The sequence below is a fragment of the Neomonachus schauinslandi genome, chromosome 8 (genome assembly GCF_002201575.2).
Source record: "Neomonachus schauinslandi chromosome 8, ASM220157v2, whole genome shotgun sequence".
Taxonomy (NCBI): Eukaryota; Metazoa; Chordata; class Mammalia; order Carnivora; family Phocidae; genus Neomonachus; species Neomonachus schauinslandi.
In genome coordinates this window covers 75,279,672-75,292,745 of record NC_058410.1, presented here as the reverse complement: position 1 = coordinate 75,292,745, position 13,074 = coordinate 75,279,672, and the positions used below count along the sequence as shown (strand labels likewise).

The 13,074-nt window shown below is 40.0% G+C and overlaps 1 pseudogene; it reads right to left on the bottom strand.

Annotated features, from left to right (window-relative positions):
- Positions 1-8,960: 8,960 nt before the first annotated feature.
- On the bottom strand, positions 8,961-9,749 carry LOC110583567 (annotated as a pseudogene).
- Positions 9,750-13,074: the final 3,325 nt, after the last annotated feature.

Sequence of the window (13,074 nt, the reverse complement as noted above, 5' to 3'; positions counted from 1 at the left end):
TTGCAGAGAAGGAAGCAAGGATGTAAGTTATGTGCCTCCTGGAAATACAGCATTCTGGAAAAGGAAAGAGCAAGGAAGTAGAACATTCCAGAAAAGGAGGACAAATACTAGGAGTGTCTGCGAACAGAAAGGAGGCTAGTGTGCTGTGGCGAGTGAGCAGGCATGACAGTTCTAAGAGAAGATGCCAAAGGTGGTAGGGCCCAGTTATGTGGGACCTCAGAGGTCACCATGAGGATTTGGTCTCTATTCTGAACCACGGGGGAGGCTTGCAAGGGTTTTGTTTTGTTTTTAAGATTTATTTCTTTATTTGAGGGAGAGAGAGAGAGTGCAGGTGCCTGCGAACATGCTAGCCTGAGTGGGGGTGGGGGGGGTGGAGGCAGAGGGAGAGGGAAAGAGAGTCTTTTAAGCAGACTCCATGCTAAGCACAGAACTCAACACGGCACAATCTCAGATCTCACAACCCCAAGATCATGACCTGAGGGGAAACCAGGAGTCGACCCTTAACTGACTGTGCCCCCCAAGCATCCCGGCTTGCAAGGGTCTTGAACAAGGAATGATATACCTGGCTTATGTGTGGAGCTGTGTGCTGCTTTGTGCAGTGGGGGTGAGAGGACTGGAGGAGAAGAGCTGGCAAGGATGGGAACACAAAGGACAGTACGTGGACTACTAGAATAATCCAGATGACAGGTGATGGTAATCAGGAAGGGGCTGGTAGCAGTGGAGGTGGTAGTATTCTGGATAATTTCAAAGGTAGAGTTGTCAGGATTAGCTAATAAATTGGATATGGAGTATTGAAGAAAGAAATCAGGGATGAAGGCAAGATATTTGGCCAAGCAACTGGTAGAACGAAGTTGCCATTTACTAAGATAGGGAGGACTGTGGGAGGAATAGTTTGGAGGAGGAAAAAAACAAGAGTTCATTTTGTGTATTAAACCAAAGATGATACTAATATCCAACAGATGTTGACAAATGAGTCTATACTTCAGGATAAAGGTAGACGATGGAAATATAAATGGGTAGACATTAAAATATATGTGGAATTTTAGGATATGTGAAATCTCCTTGGCTCTAGAGGAAGGGTAGAGATCACTCACCATGACCCACATTATTAGAACACACACACACCTGTCTCTCCCCTTACCAAGCTCTGTACCTGGGCAGGGGAAGAAGCCCTGAGACAACCTGATAGGAATGATCAGGGAGATGAGGAGGAACCAGCACAGCAAAGAGAAGAGCACTCCGGGAGATGGGATGGGGATTACGAGAAAGTGGCGGAGTAAAGGATCAAGAGAGTAATGACCTTGTTACATTCTACTGATGAGATGAGTAAGACATGGGGCTGAGATGTAACCATTGTTTTTGAATGCAAGGAGGCTATTAGTGACCTTTACAAAAGATAATTCAGTGGAATGCAAGGACAAAACTTGGCTCAAAAGAGTTAAAGTGAGAACAGGAGCAGGAAAAAATTAGAATGAAAAACAATTATAAACTACTCTTTCTAAAGGGATATAGATATGGGATGTCACTTGGAAAGGGTATAGGATCAATGAGAACTTTTGTTGTTTTTTTTAAAGATGGGAGACATAGCAGGTTTGTACCCATGAAAGAAGGGTATTCAACCTCCGTCTGAGTCCCTTCTCTTGTCTCTCTAAATTAATTACTTAATACAACTGGGGGAGAAGCATGCAATTGAGATCAAAATCTGACATCTTGTCTAAGTTAAACTCTGAAAAGAATATTTATTTACACTTTTACTACCGACTCCCACATTTCTGAAAGGCTTCTAGAGAATCAGTTTAAAAAATTATCCTGATCTGATTTGTTTTTTAATAAGAAATATGGGGAGGGAGATATTTTCACATATTTCTGATTAGCAATATAAAATAAAAGAGTGCCTTGTGCCTGTAAATTCATTCATTTCAATATTAAATCACATTAACAACAGAATAATAAGTTCTCATTCTAAAAAGAAATAATCCCATCACTATGCTCCTCTTTTTCAATATCCAAGCTGACAGAGAAGCCAGTCTCATTAGAAACAGGTAAGAGTCTCCTGACATCTGTTACAGGAGACGGCTGACACTGACGCTAAACACGGTGACTCTATTTATTACAGAAGAGCTACACTGAATAAATGTAGCCCAGTAGTTCATGGTGCTGGCTGCATATCTGATTTCCCAATACCCGTGACCCACCCCCAGGGATGCTGATTCATTGGGTCTGAGTTTGGCGCGCACAACTGGATATGTTTGAAAACATCCCACGTGATTGTAACGTGCATTGGGAGTTGAGAATCACTGCCCAGCATTTAAGCTTTTCACCTCAAGGTGGAAAAAAATCATAGCTGACTATAATGAAAAGGCTTGAAGTTTGATCTAATCTCAAAAACAGAACACAGGAAAAAGCCACCTCCACGTAACGGACTCTCCTCCCCTGGATTCTCTCAGCCACGGAGAGCCCACTCAACGGAATTCTGCCCGCGCGGCAGCTCCGTGCACCGACCAGTGCCCGTGGGCGAGGAGCGACTTGGCATCTGTGGGCAGGATTTCTCCTCTCCCCCAGTGACTGAGATGACTACTGAAGGTCTCAGAGCAGTCAGAATCAAATTGGCTTTTCTTTGTTCTCTTTACTACATTTGACAGCAGGGTACAAGGAGAAGCTAGGGAGTCAAAAAGCTTATTTTAGGTGTTTGTTGGAGGGAGAGCGGGAGAGAGGGAGACAGAACTGCGAACAAGAAACCATAAGGAGAACAGAATGAAAAAGACAAAACTCAGCTGAAGCCATATCTCTAGTGGCAAATTCACTTTGGGCTTCGACTGCACCCATAATTGAGGTCACCGTAGAGTTTTTGCTTGAATTTTTGGATAATTATATCTATTTTGTTTTGTTGATGACAACAGCCAGGTTATTTTTTTCTCTGGAAAGAACAGAATACCACAATGAGGATCTTGGGCTAAAAGCAACTTTTCATTCTTTTATTTTGCCTCAGGAATTTGATTTACAGGACAAAATAATAACCAAAGTAAAAAAATCTCTCATCAACACAAAAATAAAGAACTAAATTTACCCTCAATGTTACCACCATTATTTATCTATTTTTCTGTTATTCAATTTCTTTTTTTTTAAAGATTTTATTTATTTATTTGAGAGAGAGAGAACGAGTGGTGGGGAGGGGCAGAGGGAGAGAGAGAGAGAAGCAGATTTCCCACTGAGCCGGGAGCCCAATGTGGGGCTCGATCCCAGGACCCTGGGATCATGATCTGAGCCAGAGGCAGATGCTTAATGACTGAGCCACCCAGGCACCCCTGTTCTTTAATTTCTTGTTCAGCCCTATAAATTTTGTTATAGAGGTTTCACTATAGCATAGATTTTTTTGCATTCTGGTCTTTCACTACCATCTATTTGTTTCTAGTTGCACTTCAGAGGCAGAGTTGGATTGATACAATCAAGCCTCCTTGGCTGTTTCTGCCTCCAGGCACATTATCTGCATCAGTTCATCCAGGCTCCTCAGGATATTTAGTTTCCTGGCTAGTTCCCTTCCTTGTAGATCCCAGTCCCAGACTCCACCCACAGGGACCCATGCTCATACACTTAAGGTGCGTTCTTCCAATACATATTATCTACCTTTATCTAAGTGCATATCTATCCATGAGCTATATAAACTATTCATTGTGAAAGTGCTTTCCCATTTATATTAACAGTATCAAATGGTAAATCACACTGTTGTTTTTTTTAAAATCATTCAGTGTTATGTTTTGGAGCATTGTGCATGTGAATGTAGGCCGTTTTGTTTTGTTTTGTTTTGTTTGACTGCTGGATAATATGCTATTGTTTGTTTATATCCTATTGTAATTTCTTTTCAATAAAGTCTCTTAATTTTCATTTTAGGACTATATAATAGTCCAACATAGTGATACATCAATTTAAATCTAAATATCTTCCTGCTATTGCTTATTTAGATTTTATTTAGTCTTAGAACTAATCTGTATAGACATACGTATTTAAACAAGTATTAGTTTGCTAGCACTGCCGTAACAAAGTGTCAGACTGGATAGTTTAAACAATAGAAATTGATCTTCCCACAGTTCTGGAGGCTAGAAGTCTTAAGATCAAGGTGTTAGCAGAGTTGATTTCTTCTAAGCCCTCTCTCCTAGACTTGTAGATGGACTTCTTCTCCCTCTGGCTACACGTGGTCTTTCTTCTGTGTGTGCATGTCTGTGTCCAAATTTCCATTTCTTATAAGGACAACAGTCCTATTGGATTAGGGCCCACCCTAAAGACCTTTTAACTGAATTTCTTCTTTAAAGACCTTATCTACAAATATGGTTACCTTCTGAGCTACAGGGGGTTAGGACTTCAACATGTGAATTTGGGGGAGGCATGATCCAGCCCACAACTAAAAAACTACGCATATATAATATACATATATTATAACTATATATAGTTATAACTATATAACTATATCTGATAACTAATTATAGATCAATATATATATATATTGCTATGTATGTATTATATATACATATATATGCGCATAGTGTTTTTCTAATTTTCTAGATAAGTTTTGAAAACAAAAACCTAGAACTTGGAATATTAAGTCAAAAGATATAAACATTTTTATATACCTTTGATATTTATTGCTTTCCAAATACATTGTACGCAGGTATACTGCCAATCTCTTTAGGTGTGTGCCAGTTTTACCAAGTATCACAAGCACTGGGGACAGAATTTAAATTAACTTTTCCTTTTCAACAAGTTTAAAATTAAAACTTTTTTTCTGAGTTGTCATAAGTCTCTGCAGGAGTAACTTCTGATCCCTATCAGCAAGTACCACGTCAAGACTATACTTTAGAGGCCAAAGCATAACAGTAGATAACGGTAGCAAAATGAAAGTGTGCTCTCATAGCTATACATATACATCCTTATAAAGCCTTAGATAACTTTGGTCGTTTCTGGTTGGACTGTCAGGGTTCTCCAGAGAAGCAGAAACAAGAAGATATATAGATATTCATATACATATACATATACACTCACACACATATGGAGAGAGAGACTGAATGAATGATTGATTGATTGATTTTAAGGAATTGGTTTATGTAATTGTAAATGTTGGCAAGTCTGGAATCTGCAGGTGAGGGCTGCAGGCTAGAGACTCAGGGAAGAATGTGATGGGGCAGCTTGAGTCCAAAGGCAGTCTGCTGGCCCTCCCCCTTAGGAAACATCACCAGTCTTTTTTTTTCTTAAGACCTTCAATTGTTTGGGTGAGGCCCACCCACAATATGGAAGGTAATCTGCTTTACTCAGAGACTACTTATTTAAATGTCAATATCATCTACAAAATATCTTCAACAGCAACATTTTGACTAGTGTTTGACCAAATATCTGGTTACCATGGCCTAGCCAAGTCGACACATAAAATTAAGGATTGCACTGGGTATTTTGGGTTTTGTCCCCCCCCACCCCAAATGACCAAAACCTTTATGTTAACAAAGTGCACTGAAGAAGTTTACATTTATTTCCATATATTTTGTGAGGAAAATCTCTATTCCTGTTTATATTATATATAGAAAATCTAAAAGAAAACTTAAAATTTTGTTAGGTAAAGATGTTTTTAACTCTGAGTAGTATGATGGTTATAGGTATTTAGAGAAAAAATAAATGTAGGTAACCTGAGAAATGACTTTTGTGAAAGTCATGGATCCATTACTTCAACCTGAAACTATCTTCCACTGTCATTCACACACTACTTATAAAGATGAGTCAAAAATTCATACCAACTTAATTCTTCCTTCCCACCTCCTAGTCACAACTTTAGAAATTACTGTGGAAATTTAACCTTTAAAATGTAATAAACCTCAGTGGCACTTCTCCTTTTCTCTTCTCTTTGAAAGTGTCAAGAAACATCATGCCATTATAGACCAAACTCCTGCCAGCAGTGGAGGCCAGAGAAGTCATCAAAAGAGCAATGCAGAGATTTAAGATATTCTCAGGCAAAATGATTACTTCTTTCCTTTCAGCTCTTCTTTTACCTTCCAGAAGACCAGTTCCATGCAGGAGGTTGCATTTCAAGTTCCTAACAGAGTTAGTATTGATTCAGCAGAATCTAAATTGAACAATAGATTCTAAATACAGCTCTTCTTTATAAGAAAACAAAACCCCACAAACAACCAACATCCCTTCCCCAAACAGAATAAAATGGAAAGATTTAGCCTACCAATATTTATTAAAAATCTGTGTCAATTAAGATAGAAACAGATAAATAGACCAATGAAACAGAATAGAGAACCCAATAAGATGGATACTTGACATAGGATGTGCTGGAGCCAGCTTCTACCAGCTCCTAAGAGCAGATTGTTAAATCACTAGAAACTTGAAATTGATGTGTGGTTCCACAAAGTCTATTATGTAGATTCAATCCAAGGCTAATAGTTGATCTCTTATCTGAAATCTTTATTTTTATCATTCAGTAATTTTTGAGAAGGCAGAAGGCTTATTTCATATTTACTCTATAAGCTATATAATTAATGGGTTAAAGAATGAATGAATATATTAACTGCCTTTAAACTTACAGGCCTTAGAAATAATTTTTGCCTTCTTGGATTTTATTTGCTTGGATATGGGATTCAAAATGTTTCACAACATAAAATTTTGCTTTAAAACCTCAGCCTGAAGCAAACTTCTAAAAGTATCTGGATTAAAGTTGTGAGATAAGACTGGATAACTATGAAATAAAATGAGTTTACTTTCTGCTCACCTTCTCTACTCAATCTGCCATTGCCTACTGAGCATAACAAGGTAATGGGGGGCAGCCTAGATGCTTCAGCCAGTGGTTGGGGGAGAGGGACAGGAGGTATAATGGCTTACATGTTTCTACCTTATTTGGGGCAAGGGATCTGCTTGTAGCTCAAACCTCAATTACAAAGACATTTTTACAACCAAAGGTGTTTGAAAACTTCTTCCAGCCCCTAAGGATAGCAAAGAGCACAGAACAAAGAGTGATGGGACATACTCAATACAAAGATAGGTCATAAACTGCAGCTTCCTGCAAACAGAGAGAAAAGTCCTTTGGGAACTTACTGGTAGCAGGCATTTTTTTAAGAGAGAAAAAGAACTCCTTAGCAATACAGTTGAGAGAGTTTGTACTTAAAAAGAAATTTGCACAAGTGCATAAGTGAAGAGTGAGTTAGCTCTTAACTATAAACATGTATGCCCCAGTAAGGCTCCAGAAGAAGAGTAGCAGGTCCTGTTATAGCTTGAGGGGCCATGAAATCTGAGCTACCCCAAGACAGAGACTAGCTCCTAGAGAAGGAAATGGGAAGTCTGTGACAAAACCACTGCCATTTATTTGAGATTCACTGTTAGGTTAATAATTTACAGCTTCTTTTCAGAATATGAGTTGGTTCCGCTATTCTCAATTAATCCTTTACAAAATCTGGAGTAAGCAAAATCCCTAGTCATAGACCAAGAGTCTTAAATGGAATCACATGGGTAGACTTGCAGGGATATTTGGATCAAGACTAAAGATCTACATAAAATTTCATGTCAATATGTGAATTTTCCTAGGTAATGGGTCCATGATTTTCTTTAGACCCTCAAAGAGAACTGTGACCCTAAAAGGTCAAAACCAGTATTCTGGACAAAAATCAGAACTGGGCAGGTCATACATCATTTGTCTAGTCAAGAGTCTGGTGTTCAGAGCAAGAAAACTACGTAAACACCCCATAGATAAAAATATTCACTAACAAACTTGTTTCTGAGTTTCCTACATGTTACACTATTTTCATAGAGAAGAAAACATACAACAGAGTGCAGCATAAACATTTTTCTCTGAAGTCATTAGACTCAAATAGTGTCCAACAATTATGAATCTTTTCTTCACAAATATTTCCATCTATTTCCTATTCAAGAGCAAAATCACCTGGTCTGTACATTCAGACTCCATCTGTAAATATAGCTCTGAAAAAACTAGCAGGAGGGAAGGAAAAAGGAGGGACAAGGCACAGTAAGTGACTTGTAGGTCTACTGCCTTGTTTCATTTAGGTTAGTGACACAAACATCATGACTACCACCTGCCTGGCTGTGATGCTCTAGCCTGTGAGTACGAACAGGGCAAGAGGCAGAAGATCAACTGACAGTCCTCACTGAGAACAAGAGAATTTCACAAAAAAGCTGCTCAAATTCTAGAATGAACATTATTCCCATTCCACACTTGGGGAAAATACTAAGGTAGAGAAATATCTGGCAAAAAAGGAAGGAGGAGGTGCATGTGTGTTGTAAAGGACAAGTGACAAGGGAGAGGAGCAGCAAGACAGGTATCAAAAAGCTACAGTGTGCTAAGGGAAGTAGAGTCTCCTTTATCAAGTAACAAACATACTTCCTGTCCCTGTGACAATGTAGGGTAATATGATTTGGCCTGTGTCATGAGTAGAAATCTTTTTATTATGGATTACATATTTAGGATGATCCATTTCAGTATGTGCCCCTATGGCCTCCAAGTGAGGCACCTGATATCTACAGTGCACAAAATCAGATCCTTTAGAACAGTTGTGCACAATACATGCAATACTGGATTTATGCATCGGATCCCAGCATGCGATTGGAGAAAAAAGTTGGACTGGGCATGGTGGGTGAGGGAACCAGGAGTTCTGTAACGCACAGTGAACACACATGTGCTTCGAAGAGCTGCTGCAGCAGATGCCATGTTGGCAGCGGTGCCCCTGAGGTGGTGGAGCCACTTCTCATTGACCCATCTAGGACCGCACCAGGTAGGGATCATCCAGCATCGGGATAGAGCTGCAGGGGTGTGTGAACCAGGCCTGTCTGTAACTCTAGGAAATGGAAGTTTTCCCTAGGCCATTTCAGTATTACCACTTGAGCAATAACAGATCAGATAACAAGGACAATATACACAACCTCCAGCTAGAATCCTGCTGTGGTCTAGACAGTGAAGTGGGACGCCACTAGGAAACATTAGAACTGCAGCTCTTTGGGATCCCACAGAGTGTACGTGTGCTCTCCTTCAAACAGGCCTCTTCCTCGGCAGTCAGAGTCACCTTCACAGCATCTGAGATTCTACTATTCCATCCCAAGGTGCAAGGAACACTAAGGAAGACATCATCTTTTATTCCACAGAGACCCTTAATCATGGTGGAAACTGGATGCACCCGCCTAAGAGTCTTCATTATACTTTCTGCAAAATCAGCCACAAACAGTCCAATGGCCAGGACGTACAGCCTTTCAGGTGGCTCACCTTGTAGGCATTGCCAACCACCTGTTTGTGAACCTCTGTCTGCTGATCCTTATCTGCATCAGCGCCTAGGTCACGGTGCAGATTCTTCAAGGGGACACCAGCAACACTGACTCCACTCCACACAGGCACGCTAGAGTCTCCACGCTCCCTGAGGACCCGCCCACAACAGCTCAGTGGGCAAACTCCCAGCCTTTCTCCTATCAGGTAATGGAACCGGGCTGAATCCAGATTGCAGCCACTTCCAATTACACAGTTTTGGGGAAAGACACTTATCTTCCAAGCCACATAGGTCAAGATATCCACTGGATTGGAAACAACAAGCAACTTGCCGTTTGGGCTCTATTTCACAATATTAGGAATGATGAATTTAAAGATGTTCATGTTAGGCTGGACCAAATTAAGATGGCTTTGTCCCTCTTGCTGATGCCCCAGGTGTGATAATAAGCAGCTTGGAGTTTGCAGTCACGTTATAGTCTTTGCCAGAGACAATTTTTGGTGTTCATCCATCTATGGAATTGTTGTTGTGGATACAGTGATGAATAAGCTGCAGGGGGTCCCTGCTCTGGGGCAGATAAAAGTCACATTAAGCCAAGGGAGTTTTGAGGTATCTGTGGTTAAAATAAAGTAATAAACCAGATGTAATGGCAAATTTTATGTGTCAATGTAGCTGGGCCACGGTGTGCAGATATTTGGTTAAACATTATTCTAGATGCTTCTGAGAGAGTGATTTAGATAACATTTAAAGTGGTGGACTTTGAATAAAGCAGATTGTCCTCCATAATGGGTGGGCCTCATGCACTCATATCAAGGCCTGACCTTCAGAACAAAAGACTTAACCTCCTCTGAGCAAGAGAAGAACTCTAGCAGATGGCAGATTTGAACTGCTGCATAGGCTCTTCTCTGTGTCCCCAGCTGCCAGCCCACCCTGCAGATTTTGGACCTGCCAGTCTCCAAAATTACATGAGCCAATTCCTTAGAATCTCATATATAAATATATGCACACATAGATGTATATATACACACGTACCTACACACACATCCTATGGTTCTGTTTCTCTGGAGAGCCCTAACTAGTACAATAAAGTAAGCTAAAATGAAGTTGCACTTTAGGTTGCACTTCTGATTTTATGAAGAAGACTTTACAGATTTTCAATTAAATCTTCTAGTTGAAGCCAGGTTGTTAGGGTCCCACAGGGGGACTGCCAAAAAGCAACTTTCTGCTAAAGGTACTGAAACAGTAATGGTGGGTGATCCACCTGCCAAGGAACTGATGAGTTATTTCAGGAGGATAGGGCATTTCCTAGGGGAACTACCCCTCCAACTCTATCATATAACCTTGAAAACAAGGAGTATATCTCCCATGGATTGTCTTATGCTTTTTAAAAAGATCATTATATATTTTATTAGAGAATAACACTCTTCCAGATTTGGGAGCCTAGCAATTCTGGAAACCCAGATAATCTGAGGAGGGTTCCAGCTAGAAATTCAGTGAATTAGCAGGGCCGGGCATTCTCCTCAATTAATGAGGGCCAAGTCTGTGGCAAAACCATACATGGGGCTGAGGAAAAGTATAAAGGATACAGTGTTTAGTGAGCATAAAACCTTCTTAGAGAAAAAAATGTGTGACTATCCAAATGTTCAAGAGTTTAAAAATGAGGGTGGCTGGGTGGCTCAGTTGGTTAAGCAACTGCCTTCAGCTCAGGTCGTGATCCTGGAGTCCCAGGATCGAGTCCCACATCGGGCTCCCTGCTCAGTGGGGAGTCTGCTTCTCCCTCTGACCCTCTCCCCTCTCATGCTCTCTCTCACTCTCTCTCTCTCTCAAAAAAATAAATAAAATCTTAAAAAAAAAGTTTTAAAATGATATAAGACAGCAATATAAGGCAATATACCTACCAACATATGAATCTCAGGTGAGTAGTTTAGATAAGAAGGTCAGTAGAAAGTCAGGAAAAGCTCTCTTTGGGCTGTAGTGCTCTGGAGAAAGTGGAGCTTAGTCATAGCCTTAAATGGAACTTGTAGTATCATGGGCTGGCCTTTACATGGAGATGGACATATAAGATAGCCTTTCAATTAATATGACTTGACATGTGTGTGCACATATAAAAATATATTTTTATATTTATATATATTTTAAAATGTATTTATATTCATATTTAATTTTATATAAATATATGTGAATTTTTTATGTGGCTCTCAAAAGTGTGGTAGAAGTAAAATAAAAAACTATGCCAGTAGCAAAAGGCTATGTTGTAATATTATGAAATAGAGCCCAAACCCATCACCCATCACAGGTGAGCAGAGAATGGCAGCAGCTTCCATACCTGGATCCAGGGCCCTAGGTGAACTGTCAGAGATAGGAAGACTTTGTGGGGTGAGGGGGAAATAGTCAGTCCTTTCTTGGATGACTGGGCTGGTGAGCAAAGGGCAATCACATGGTCCTGGGCGTTTAAACAGTGATTGGCCTTCAGAGCCCAAAGTGAATCCAGTATATCTGAAAGTGCAGTCTACCCCTCCCAGCTCAAGATCAAAAGGCTCCAACGTTCTTTCATTCACAGTGTTTGGAAATCTCTCTCTTCAAGTCATGCTTGCACTCATGCTCGCACTATCTCTCTCTCAAAAATCTGAGGAAGCAGAAAAATGTGATAAGATAAAATTTGGATGACACAGAAATAGACTCAGAGATAACCTAGTTACTGAAATTAGTAGACAGGAACTTTGAAACAACTAATATAAATTTGTCAAAGAATTTACAAGAAAATGTGTATTGTGGGTAAACAAATGGAATTTTCTCTTAATTTTCTGTGAAAAATGTAAACACTATAAAATAACCAAATAGAAGTTCCCTTTAATAATGTATTCTGTCAAATCTGAACATGGAATGAAATGGAAGTGACCAGGTGGGGAGAGGCTAATGAGTCCAAGGAGCGGAAGTTCATCTACGAAGTGCATTGGTGGATGTGGTTGCATTGGATGAGGCTTAAACACTACCTCTAGGAGAGCCTCGAGGTCCCTAAATGGTGGTGAGAAATTCCTGTTCTTCCTAAAAGATTCACATGGGCTGGGGGGATGTTCTGTCCACACTGGCAGGAGGGAATGGGGGAGCAAGCTTATTACTGGCAAGCTACCTTGGCATGCCTTCCTCTCCTGCTGGTACCTTGTCAAACACTCTGAACAAAGCAGATGACAAGAAAGGAAAAAGATCAAAGACATTTTAATCTTATATAATTATAAGAACACTAAATGGGAAAATTCCTATTTCATTCCATATTTCACATTTCCCAGCTTGTCAGCCAGTATTTAATGACTCTTTGGCACAGTAGCCTCACTTTCTTAAGTTTTTGAAATTTTCTGATCATAAATTGTGTTATTATGTAAGTGTTGCCTATTATTTTGGAACACTCTTGTTTGATGGAAGAATGACTAGTAGAAAACTTGTGATATTAGTTGGTCTGACCAATGATTTCAGGTGATCTCTGGATGTAACATGTTCTTGGGCAAGTGGGATAAGAATCAAAAAGAACAGCTGTGGAGGTCGTTGAGGATGGTGATAAACCACAGAGCCTTAGAGACCATGTAATCCTCCTGTAGCACACTCCAGAATGACATGATAGAGCAAAGGTACAAGTGAGGGTGGAGAAAGGGGTTCCCGGTGGGGGTTGGTATGGGGGATGGGGAATGAATGGATTTAGCTGAATAACTACAATGCTGTGCAGAAAACAGGAGGGATAAAATTAATAAAAAGAAAGAAAGAGAAAGAAAGAAAGAAAGAAAGAAAGAAAGGAAGGAAGGAAGGAAGGAAGGAAGGAAGAAAAAGAAAGAAAGAA